Raw genomic sequence first — 10,026 nt, forward strand, 5'->3', positions numbered from 1 at the left:
TTTTGTTGACTCTTTTTCCTTTTTCACCTTCTCCTTTTAATTTCTTGCCTTGCTTATTTGATTTGCTCTTTTGGGCCTCATGGTGTTGTTGCCTTCATTGTCTTTTTCTAGGATCTTGTTTAGAATTGCTTGTAGTGGTGGTTGGTATTCATGTAGTTTCTCAGGTGTTCTTTGTCGTGGAAGTGTCTTATTTCCCCCTCCATTTTGAAAGAGAGTTTTGCTGGATACATCAGTCTAGGTTGGAGGTTGTTCTCTTTTAGTACTTGAAATATCTCATTCCAGGCTCTCCTTGCCCCAAGGGTTTGTGTTGAAAAGTCTGCTGTGATTCTGATGGGCTTTCCTTTTTATGTGATTTGTTTCTTTTCTTTTACCACTTGTAGTATTTTGTTCTTCTGTTGGGTTTCTGGGATCTTGATTATTATATGTCTAGGTGTAGATTCTTTTTGATTGTAGCTAGTTGGGGTCCTATATACCTCAGTTATCTGAATGTCAAATTCTTCCCCTCTGTTTGGGAAGTTTTCTGTCATTAATTCTGCAAACAGCTTTTTAAAGTCATTTGTATTTTCTCCTGCTATTTCATGTATTCCTATCAGTCTTATGTTATTCTTCTTTGCATCATCTAGGAGTTGTTGGATCGATTTCTCATGATCTCTTACTGTTTTTAAGAGACCTCTCTTTTCATGGTCACTGACTGCAATCTTGTCTTCTATATCTGAGAGCCTATCTTCTCATTCTTTTATTCTGTTGCGTACACTTTCATTAGAGTGTTTAATCTCCTGGATCTCTGTTTGAATCTGCTTTATGGATTCCATTTCTTTCCTATGTTGGGCGTTTATTTTTTCCATTTCTTTCTTATGCTGGGCCTTCATGGCTTCTATCATGGTCCTGAGCTCATCTATTTTTTTGTCAGTTTCTGCTCTAGAGTCTCGAATCACGACTTCCATTTTGCTCACTATCTCTGTGGTTATCTGGGAAATTATTTCTGTTTTGAATTTTTCTAGAGCCTGATTGATCTGTTTTGTTACTTCCTGTGCTTTGAGTTCAGGGTGTCCTGGTGCTTCACTATCGGCCTTTTCATCCTTATTTGCCCTACTGTTTGCCATTGGTGAACTGGAAGTCTGTCCTTGTGTCTTGCTTAAGTGTTTTCTCATTTTAATTTTTGTTGTTGGACTGTCCTTGGTTTAATCTCTGGATTATCACTCAAATCTTCCTGATATAGTTGCACCCTAGCTTCTGTGTCTCTAATGACCCACAGACATTCTCATCTTCATAACATCAGAGAAAACAGCTCATCAAATCAACGGCAATGCTTTACCCCAACTGATACAATCAGCAACACATTAAGATCAAGCACAACTTGGACACTGACCACCTGTGGTAGTCATTAGTCTATCACCCTTAAATCATCTGAATTAAATTGAAATCAAGAATCAGTGCAGAACATGTCTGCAGTGAACAAACTTTTCAATATAGTATATTTACCATTTAATGGCTCAGACAGAGCGAGGATGCAAGACCCCTGATCTCAGTTAGCTGATTGCTGAACCCCATGACGCTGACTGACCTCGGGCTGCAAGGCCCAGATTGAGTTCCCCATCCTTCTGAATGGCTGAACTCCACAACGTTCTATTACAGGTTTCCCACGCCCTTTCTTTAAAGATGTTCAAAGTTGGGAACTCAGAAAAATGCCCTTGATGACCACCTCTGTCTTTGCAGAGTGGGTCCAAAGACTTGCACAGTCAGGAGGTCTGAGAGTGCGGGGGTGGTGGTGGTGGATTATGGGGGCTCAGAGGCGCCCGCGCGGCTACCTTCCCGGCGCTTGAGCAATGACTGCTGGGTCGGGAGCAGGCGTGGTTCTCTGTCTTTAAAGTTTTAATTTTTGAAATATATTAAGAGGCTTAATTTCACTTGTGTTTCAAGGGTATTTGACAATTTGACATCTTTGTAAATTTCCATGGCTATTTGACAATTCTCTGAATTAGGGAATATTCTGCCGTCCCGCTGTTTTTTCATGGTTCTTATCCTGTCTGCTTTTCCGTGGGCACTCCCACACTCGTTTCTATTTAGTTCTAGTGGGAGCAATCTGTCTCTTTTGTTTTCTTGTCTTCTACTGATCTATGTCCTCAGGAGTTCAGCCTCCACTAACTGCTTGCCTGGCCATTTTTTGTAAACAGAAACAATCCTCTCCTTAAGACGAATAATAGCTCTTGGATAAGGTTGAATTCTACTTCCCTCCTTGCTGATCTTCTCTCTGGATTGCTTTTTACTTTTCTTAATATTATCAGTAATAGAGTATGCAACATCTCTGTATGTCAGTATTTCTCTTTAGTGCCAAGTTGTACTGTAAGTAAACTGGGAGGCAATGTCTTCCTTACCATATACTTGCCAGCATTTGTTATCACTTAAAAATGTTTATTTGATATTGTCTGTTTATTTGATAGAAGTCTGGATATTTTAAACTCCGTAGCCCTTAAATCCAAATAGAAATGATCACCCTGGGAATCAGAGCAAGGAATTCTGAGGTCTGGTGTGGCTCCTTTAGGAACACGTTTTAAGCTGTGTTACGAAATGCATCAGCTATGAGTCTGTAATTTATGAAGAGAGACTCCTGTATATGTTAGAGTCCAACAATGTTGAGGGGGATAAAATGATTAGCAAAACCTACTGGTGCTGAGGGGTGTCTAGTACTGCAATCAAGTTTGGATAGGAGCAAGCACTATTGGCATCTTTTGCTGGGGTGAGGTAGAGCCTGTGAAATCTCTTTTCTTTTAGAATGGTTTGATTCTTCCTCACGAGAGGCAGATGGAAGACCCACTCATTTTCTGGGACTGAAGATGGGAGCTGGTAGTGGAAAGATGCCAGCCTGAGTGTGACAAGCCAGACCTGCCGGAGGAAGGACTACCCATTTGTTGGCAGTCATTTGTGGTCGTCATTGCTTGGCTCAGTTGAGAGAGAAGGGGGAGTACTTGGAATGTCAAAGTGAAGCAAGTTCAATGCCCGGTGGTAAATTAAACCAATTCCTTTCAGGGTAAACACTTCACACATAGAATGTGGAGCTGCTTCCTATGGGGCAGTGGTCAGCCAGACACTCATCGCTGCTTTTCCTCCTGCTCTGGTGCTCTGATAGAAGCGGACCCTCCCAGACCCTGCCAGGCTCTTGTTGGGGTCCTGAGCAGTGGTCTTCCATCCCTGGATAGGCTTTGTGGCCTTGTCTCTTGGAGGTAGCTGGAGGCTGTGTGCTGACCTTGGCGCTCTCCTTTCCTTCCTTGGGAGGTCCAGCATGTGGCCTGCATCATTGTTCACAGCTCCAGAGGCAGAGCACTTGTGCTGTGTGTTCTGTAAACACTTTCTGGGATGCATTAGCAGCTTCCATGGGCACAGCCAGGAAAGCATTTTGGTGCTCAGAGAGGGGAAGGAAAGCATGCCATGGCAGTCGGCCACGCTCCGGCAGGCTCTGTTAGGCCCTGCCTGTGAGAGGCTGTTTACGCAGGTACTACCTGGTGGGTACCTAGCTGCTGAACACTGTGGTCTGTTGGATTTTTACCAAGGTACTTAGAACCAGGCACTTCCAAAGGTAATGGAAAGTTTTTGCAGAGTGGGACAAGGCCCAATCTGCACCATGGAATGAATCAGCCACTGTTTCTTATATAGTTATTTGATAAAACTAGTGGGTAGGCACACATGCATACCTGCACACACACAGAACAACTCGGATAATGAGTGGATGTGGCCATCAGTCTTGCCTCAGTGATGTGCTGTCTGTCCCTTGAGTGTCGTAGGTATCTCTGCCCTTGTTGGCCCGGTTTCTGGTTTTTTCTGTGTTGTCTGCTGATCCTCTGTGATGTCCACCTCAGGACACAGAGTGTATTGGGTAAGCATTGGCTCCCAGGGTACTTCCTTGGCCAGGACTAGTGTGGTATCCTAAATAGATGTTAACAGTTTTTTTCCACTCTAGGAATAACCAAGGGAAGCTCGGCCTTCAAATGGCCCACAGGACACAGGCATCATTTTTACCTGCTATGTGGAAGTACACCTGGAGCTCAGAGCTCCACTGTGTAATATGGCTATGGGGTTAGCACATGATTCTAAGAGTTAATTAAGGAATCCATTGGTTGACAATCCCTGCTGAGATCAAGAAAGAAACTGATCTTAGTGGAAACCAGCGTGAGACTGGAGTTGTCAGAAGAGCAAGTGCATTCCTCATCTGTGTTCAGCATCAGCATTGTGGATTTTCTCTGCTTCCTCTTTCCTTGAAGATGGGTTTGTGCAAAGGACTTTTAGTTCTTTGGTATTCTAGGATTCCCTTAATGAGATATGAGGATTGTATATATTTTCTTCCAGTCTGTAGCCTGATATTTTCATCTTCTTATTAGGGTATTTTGTGGACATAAATTTTAGTGAAGTCTGATTTATCAATTTTTTTTTTCCTTTATGGGTCATGGTTTTTGGTATCATAGCTAAGAACTTTGCCTAGACATAGGTCATGAAAATTTTTCTATGTTTTCTTCTAAAAGCTTTATAGTTTTACATTTGTATTAATGGTCCATTTTTGAATTAGTTTTTGTTTAAGGTGTAGGGTCAAAGTCGCAATTTATTTTTGTCTAGGAATGTCCAACTGCACTGTCATCATTTGTTGAAAAAACTTATCTTTCCTCCATTGAATTTATTTCATTCCTTTGTCAACAATATTTGGGAGCATTTGTGGGGTCCATTTCCAGATTTTCTGTTTTGTTCCATTGGTCCATGTGTCTGTGTGTTCTCTAATATCACACTGTGTTGGTTTATGTAGCTAAAAATAAATTTTATTTATCTTTATTTTTTATTTTTTTGCTAAATAATAAATTTTAAAACCCCAGAGAATGATTCTTATTTCATTGCTCTTCTTTATGAAAATTATTTTAACTGTTCTAATTCCATACAAATTTTTGTATGAGCATAATTTTGTATAAGTATATCTTTAATACACAAGAATCTTGCTGGAATTTTGGTGGGAATTATGTTAAACCTATAGGCCATTTTGGGGGAACATTAACATCTTTGCTATATTGAATCTTTCAATCCATGAACACAGTCTATCTCTTCATTATTTAGATCTTTTTGACTTCTTTTGCAAGTGTTTTATAAAACGCTGCATATGTTTGTTAAATTTGTATGTAAATAGTCCATATTTTTTGGCATGATTGTAAATGATCTTGAGTTTTACATTTCTTTATCCATCTGTTAGTGGCTAATGCTCATAAATAAAACTGATTTTTTTTTGTGTGTGTTGATCTTGTATCCTGCAGTATTATATGTGAGTAGTAGGTTTTATTTCCCTACCAGAACCTAGAGTTATTTAAACAAAACAATCACATCTTCCTTCAGGGACCAGGGGCAACCTCATATTCTTGAGTCTACATATCTAGTGACCTTCTGGCCCTACTTGTTCACTTTATTCCTGAGTGTGAACCCCATATGGCTCTGTGGCAAGTAGGGTCTTTTTTGGAGCTGTTAATGTGATTGAAATGTGTGGCGAATGTTTTTTTGAAAGAAAAAGATCAATTTATTCTCACAGATAACTTATAAAGGGTCTAAGAAAAATGAAGCAATATTTGGTTAATTTACATCCATCTCCTTTAGGGATAATCTACATAGGCAAGAAGATTGTTAATATTGAGCATTTATATTTTCCTGGTAAAAATTACATTTGCTTCAAACTTCCACCAATTTTTCATAGAGAAAGTTATTGAAATAAATCTTGGAATGGTAGCCCAATAGAATAGAAAAAGATTCTGCCAATATATAGGCTAAGACTCCTGTACTCTCTTCTCACCAAAAAGCACATCATTTCCTTAAGGGATATTCATGCATGGCTATGCCCCAAAATGTTTAATGAGCCCTCCCTATGAATTCCATGTAGGCTCATGGTCCAAGCTCAGTCATATTGGGGCTGTGTCTATTGATATCATTCAGTGACCCAGGATGCTGTAGATTCTGCCATCTCTGGATGCTGGTCTCTCAAGAGGACACTTTCACTTGTTCCCAAGACAAAGGTAGGACCGTGATAATCAGAGATAATCTAAGAAAATATTTTTCTAAAATATCTGTTCACATTTGTTGCCAAGAAAAGGAGCTAGACATTCCCAACTTTAAGGGACAGGGGAGTATAATCTTCCAAGGGACCAGGAAGGAGAAGGAATGAAAAATATTGGTGAGCCGTAGAAACATGAAAATGTACTCAAATGTAGCTAGCCCCCCCACATGACATCTTAGCATTATATTCAACATAGCATTTCATTATATGTAGTCTAAGAATAAGATAATGTGCTGCTTTTTTACATTTCTCAAATTTTTGGATACATATCTGAAACTCAATAATACCAGAATTGGTTAATTAGTGAACAAAAAAGTGATAAATATTTTATTGTCAACTGATGACAAATGTTTAAAAAATTATTTCAGTAAAAGATACATTGCCGTTAAGCCCCTTCTAAATATTTGTTTAAAACACATTTATCCCATTATTCTTGCCACTTTTTGAAGTATTTGTTAAGGTCCTCTTTTGTGTCTCTGTGAGGTATGATAAAAAAATGTAGTGAATACTCTTGTTGTGTCCTCATCCACCTTATTCACCAAATTGGCACTGTGAGACTTCTAATTCTTCTCCAAGGTTAAAATGACGATGAAAGGTAAACATTTTGTATTGACTCAGCACACTGAGACAACCACAACAACACGAATGAAGATATGAATGACAACTTCTAGAGCTGCTTCAGAAATTGGCAAGAATGTTTGGTGTGTTTGGAACAAGAGGGAGTATTTTGAGGGGCATTAATGGCAGTGTGCCTTTCACTGTAATAAATTACAAGCAATTCAGCATTCACTGTATTTTTCGATCACAGTGTATATGGTTAGTAAACTGCTGCCTTGGGGTCCTGTGTCTGGCCATTCCCATAACAGCTATGAATCCCTTCTACACCAATGAAGTGAATAGGATCTGATTAAAATAACAATTTCATCTGCAAATAAGGATAGTTTTATTTCTTCTTTTCAATCTGTATGCTTTTGTTTTCTTGCTTTATTGTACTGGCTAGCTAGCAATTATAGTGCTATGTTGAATAAGAATGGTGAGAGGATAGCCTTAGGTTATTCCCAGTCTTAGGGAGAAAGCATTCAGCTTTTTACTTTAAAGTTGAGGAGGTTTTCCTCTAGTCTCATTTAAATATTTGGTTTAATTCTCAAGTTAAACAAAGTGAACCTGTAGATTTGTTTTCTTTCTTTTTTTTTGCCAAGTTATAGCCTTAGAATTTTTTTTTAACTTTTATTTTCAGTTAGCAATAATCATGCCTTGGATAAACCTCATTGGCTATGATACTGCCACTGGGCAAAGCTTTTACTTTTATTTTAAGGCAGTATCTCACTAAGTCCCTAAGTTACTTAGGTGGGAGTTGAATTTTCAATCTTTCTGCCTTAGCCTCCAGAGTGTTGGATTATAGCCCTGTTCCACAATGCTTAATAGTTACAATGCTATTCAGATTATCTATTTTATATTGAGTAAATTTCAGTACTTTATGTTTTTCAAAGAATTGATCCATTTCATCTGAATGGTTGCATTTATGCTTGTAGGGTTATTTGTTACATTTATTATCCTTTTAATGATTGCAGAATCTGTGGTAACTTCTCCTTTCATTCCTGACATTAGTCATTTGTATCATTTCTCTTCTATTCCTTGAAGTATTGCTTACTGTTTTTGTTTGTCAGTGTATTGTTTTGTTGATCTTTTAAAAGAATCAGGCTTTTGTTTCATTGATTGCTTCTGTTGTCTTTTGTTTCATAAGTGTGGTTTTTGGTGTTTTGTTTTCTTCTATTTATAGACTTTCTGCACTTAAGATCATTCATTTTCGGATTTTTAAAAAAACTTTTAGTGATGTGAAAACAATACACATTTTCAGTAGAAGCTATACTTTTGGAATGTTGGTCTTTTCCAGTTAGTGAAACAAGATGTGATGCTGTCTTTTGATGTTCTGCAGCTGCAGTGAACCCCCTTTCCATTGGGCCGCGCCATCACAAGGGGAAAAGACTGATATTCTACAGGGTTCTGTACAGGTTGCTTATCTGCAACATTTGGGAGCCTAGATTATTGAATGCATTTCCCATTGTGATATTTTCCACTTATATGGATTTACCAGGATGTCGCCTCACTGTTAATTCACCCCAAGGAGCATCTGTACTACGTTTTTTTTTTATTTGATTGGGGCTGGAATTAGATTATCAATTTGAAATCTTTCATTTTTATAACACAAGCACTTATTGCTATAAATTTCTTTCTCTGAAACTGATTTTACCACATTACAGAACATTTGATATATTTTACTTTCATATTCATTCACTACTTTGTATTTTAAAAATTTTCCATGTTCTGGTGTCTGAATGTCTGCCCCACTCCCGAAGATGAAGATTCATATCCTAACCCCCAAGGTGACAGAATGAAGAAGTATGATCTTTAGGAGGCACATAAGTCCTGAGGGCATAGTACTCCTGAGTGATATTTATTTCCTTATAAAATCAGGAAAATCAAAGGGAGCTCCTTTTCTCCTTCAGTTACATGAGGGCAAAATGCGAAGGTGCTGTCTGTGACCCAGAGTAGCTACAGTACAGCAGGACCCAAGGGCACCTTGATCTTGGGCCTCCCAGTCCCCAGAACTGAAAGAAAGAAAAGGTTGTTGTTTATGAGCTACCTAATTGATGACATTTTATTACAACAGCCCTAATGAACTAAGATGCTTTGAGAATTGTCCTTTGGCTCATGCATTATTTGAAGTATGTTATTTATTTTCCAAGTGTTTAGGATTGTTCTGTCACCTCTCTATTACTGCTTGTTAGTTTGATTTTCTTGCAGTCAGAGAATACACTGTGCTGCATGACCTTGGAGAAAATGTGGTCCGAGAATACACGCAGTATGATTTTAATTCTTTTGAATTTGTTGAGGCTTGTTTTATGTCCAAGAATATGATTTATTTTGATGAATGTTCCTTGGGCACTCTTGAAAAGTATGTGTATTTCATTATTGTTGAGAATGTTCTTTAATTCTCAGAGTTTTGTTGGTTGAAGGTGTTTAGTTCTTGTATATCCTTGTTGATTTTCTATCTAGTTGTACAACCAGTTTTTGTGAGAGGGGTACTGAAATATCTGAGTATGCTTGTAGCTCTATTTTTCCTTTAAATTATATAAACTTTTGATTCAAGTATTTTGAAGTTCTGTTGTTTTGTGCATGTACATTTAGAATGCCTGTGTCTTCTTGGTGGAGTGTTTTTCTTTGAGCATAATTTTTTGTTTACTCTTAAGTTTACTTTGATATTGATGTAGCCACTCTTTTAAAAAATTACTATTAAAATAATTTTAGTATAGCATATTTAGTTTTGTCTGTATTTTCAGCCGCCTGTATTATTTGAAGCAAGTTTTTTATTAATTTTATTGGTACATTTTAGGTGTACAATATAATGACATTCATCATTGGAAATTTGTACCTTTATGTAATCTATCTTGGTTCTTATTTTTTTCCATGTGCCTCTGCCCTCCCTTCAACTCCCCCACCCTTCCCTATTTACAAAGACTTTGTTTGAATCTTTTCATTTTCTCGTATTAATTCCATTCCCTTCTTTACTTTCCTCTACCCCTCTTACTTATTTCCCTTTTCCCCTTTGAAGTGAGTTTCTTGTAGATAACATATTTAGGCCATTCAAAAAATCTAATGTGCCAGGTTCTATGTGGTGTAATGGTCTATCTGCTGTATTTTGTCTAATTATATTAAAAGTAATTATTGATATTTTAGGTGTTTAGTTTGCCATTTTATTATTCTTCTTTCCCTAGTTTTTCTTCCACTATTTCCATTTTCTATCCTTTGTGGGGGGTTATATAAATATTTTAAAACTTTCTATGTTGACCAATCTATGGAGGTTTTGGCTGTCTTGTGTACTGTCTTTCTCCGTCTCCTCCCCCCTTTCTCTCTCTCTCTCTCTCTCTCTCTCTCTCTCTCTCTCTCTCTCT

General features: G+C 37.9%; 1 protein-coding gene and 1 pseudogene across 1 annotated transcript in view; one reads left to right on the forward strand and one right to left on the reverse strand.

The window, feature by feature from the left end:
* Positions 1-10,026, forward strand: part of Adamtsl3 (ADAMTS like 3) — a 353,079-nt gene that overhangs the window by 11,836 nt on the left and 331,217 nt on the right. The window lies entirely within an intron of this gene.
* Positions 7,289-7,371, reverse strand: LOC117285249 (annotated as a pseudogene).

The sequence above is a fragment of the Fukomys damarensis genome, unplaced genomic scaffold (genome assembly GCF_012274545.1).
Source record: "Fukomys damarensis isolate Sample0158 unplaced genomic scaffold, DMR_v1.0_HiC HiC_scaffold_7, whole genome shotgun sequence".
Taxonomy (NCBI): Eukaryota; Metazoa; Chordata; class Mammalia; order Rodentia; family Bathyergidae; genus Fukomys; species Fukomys damarensis.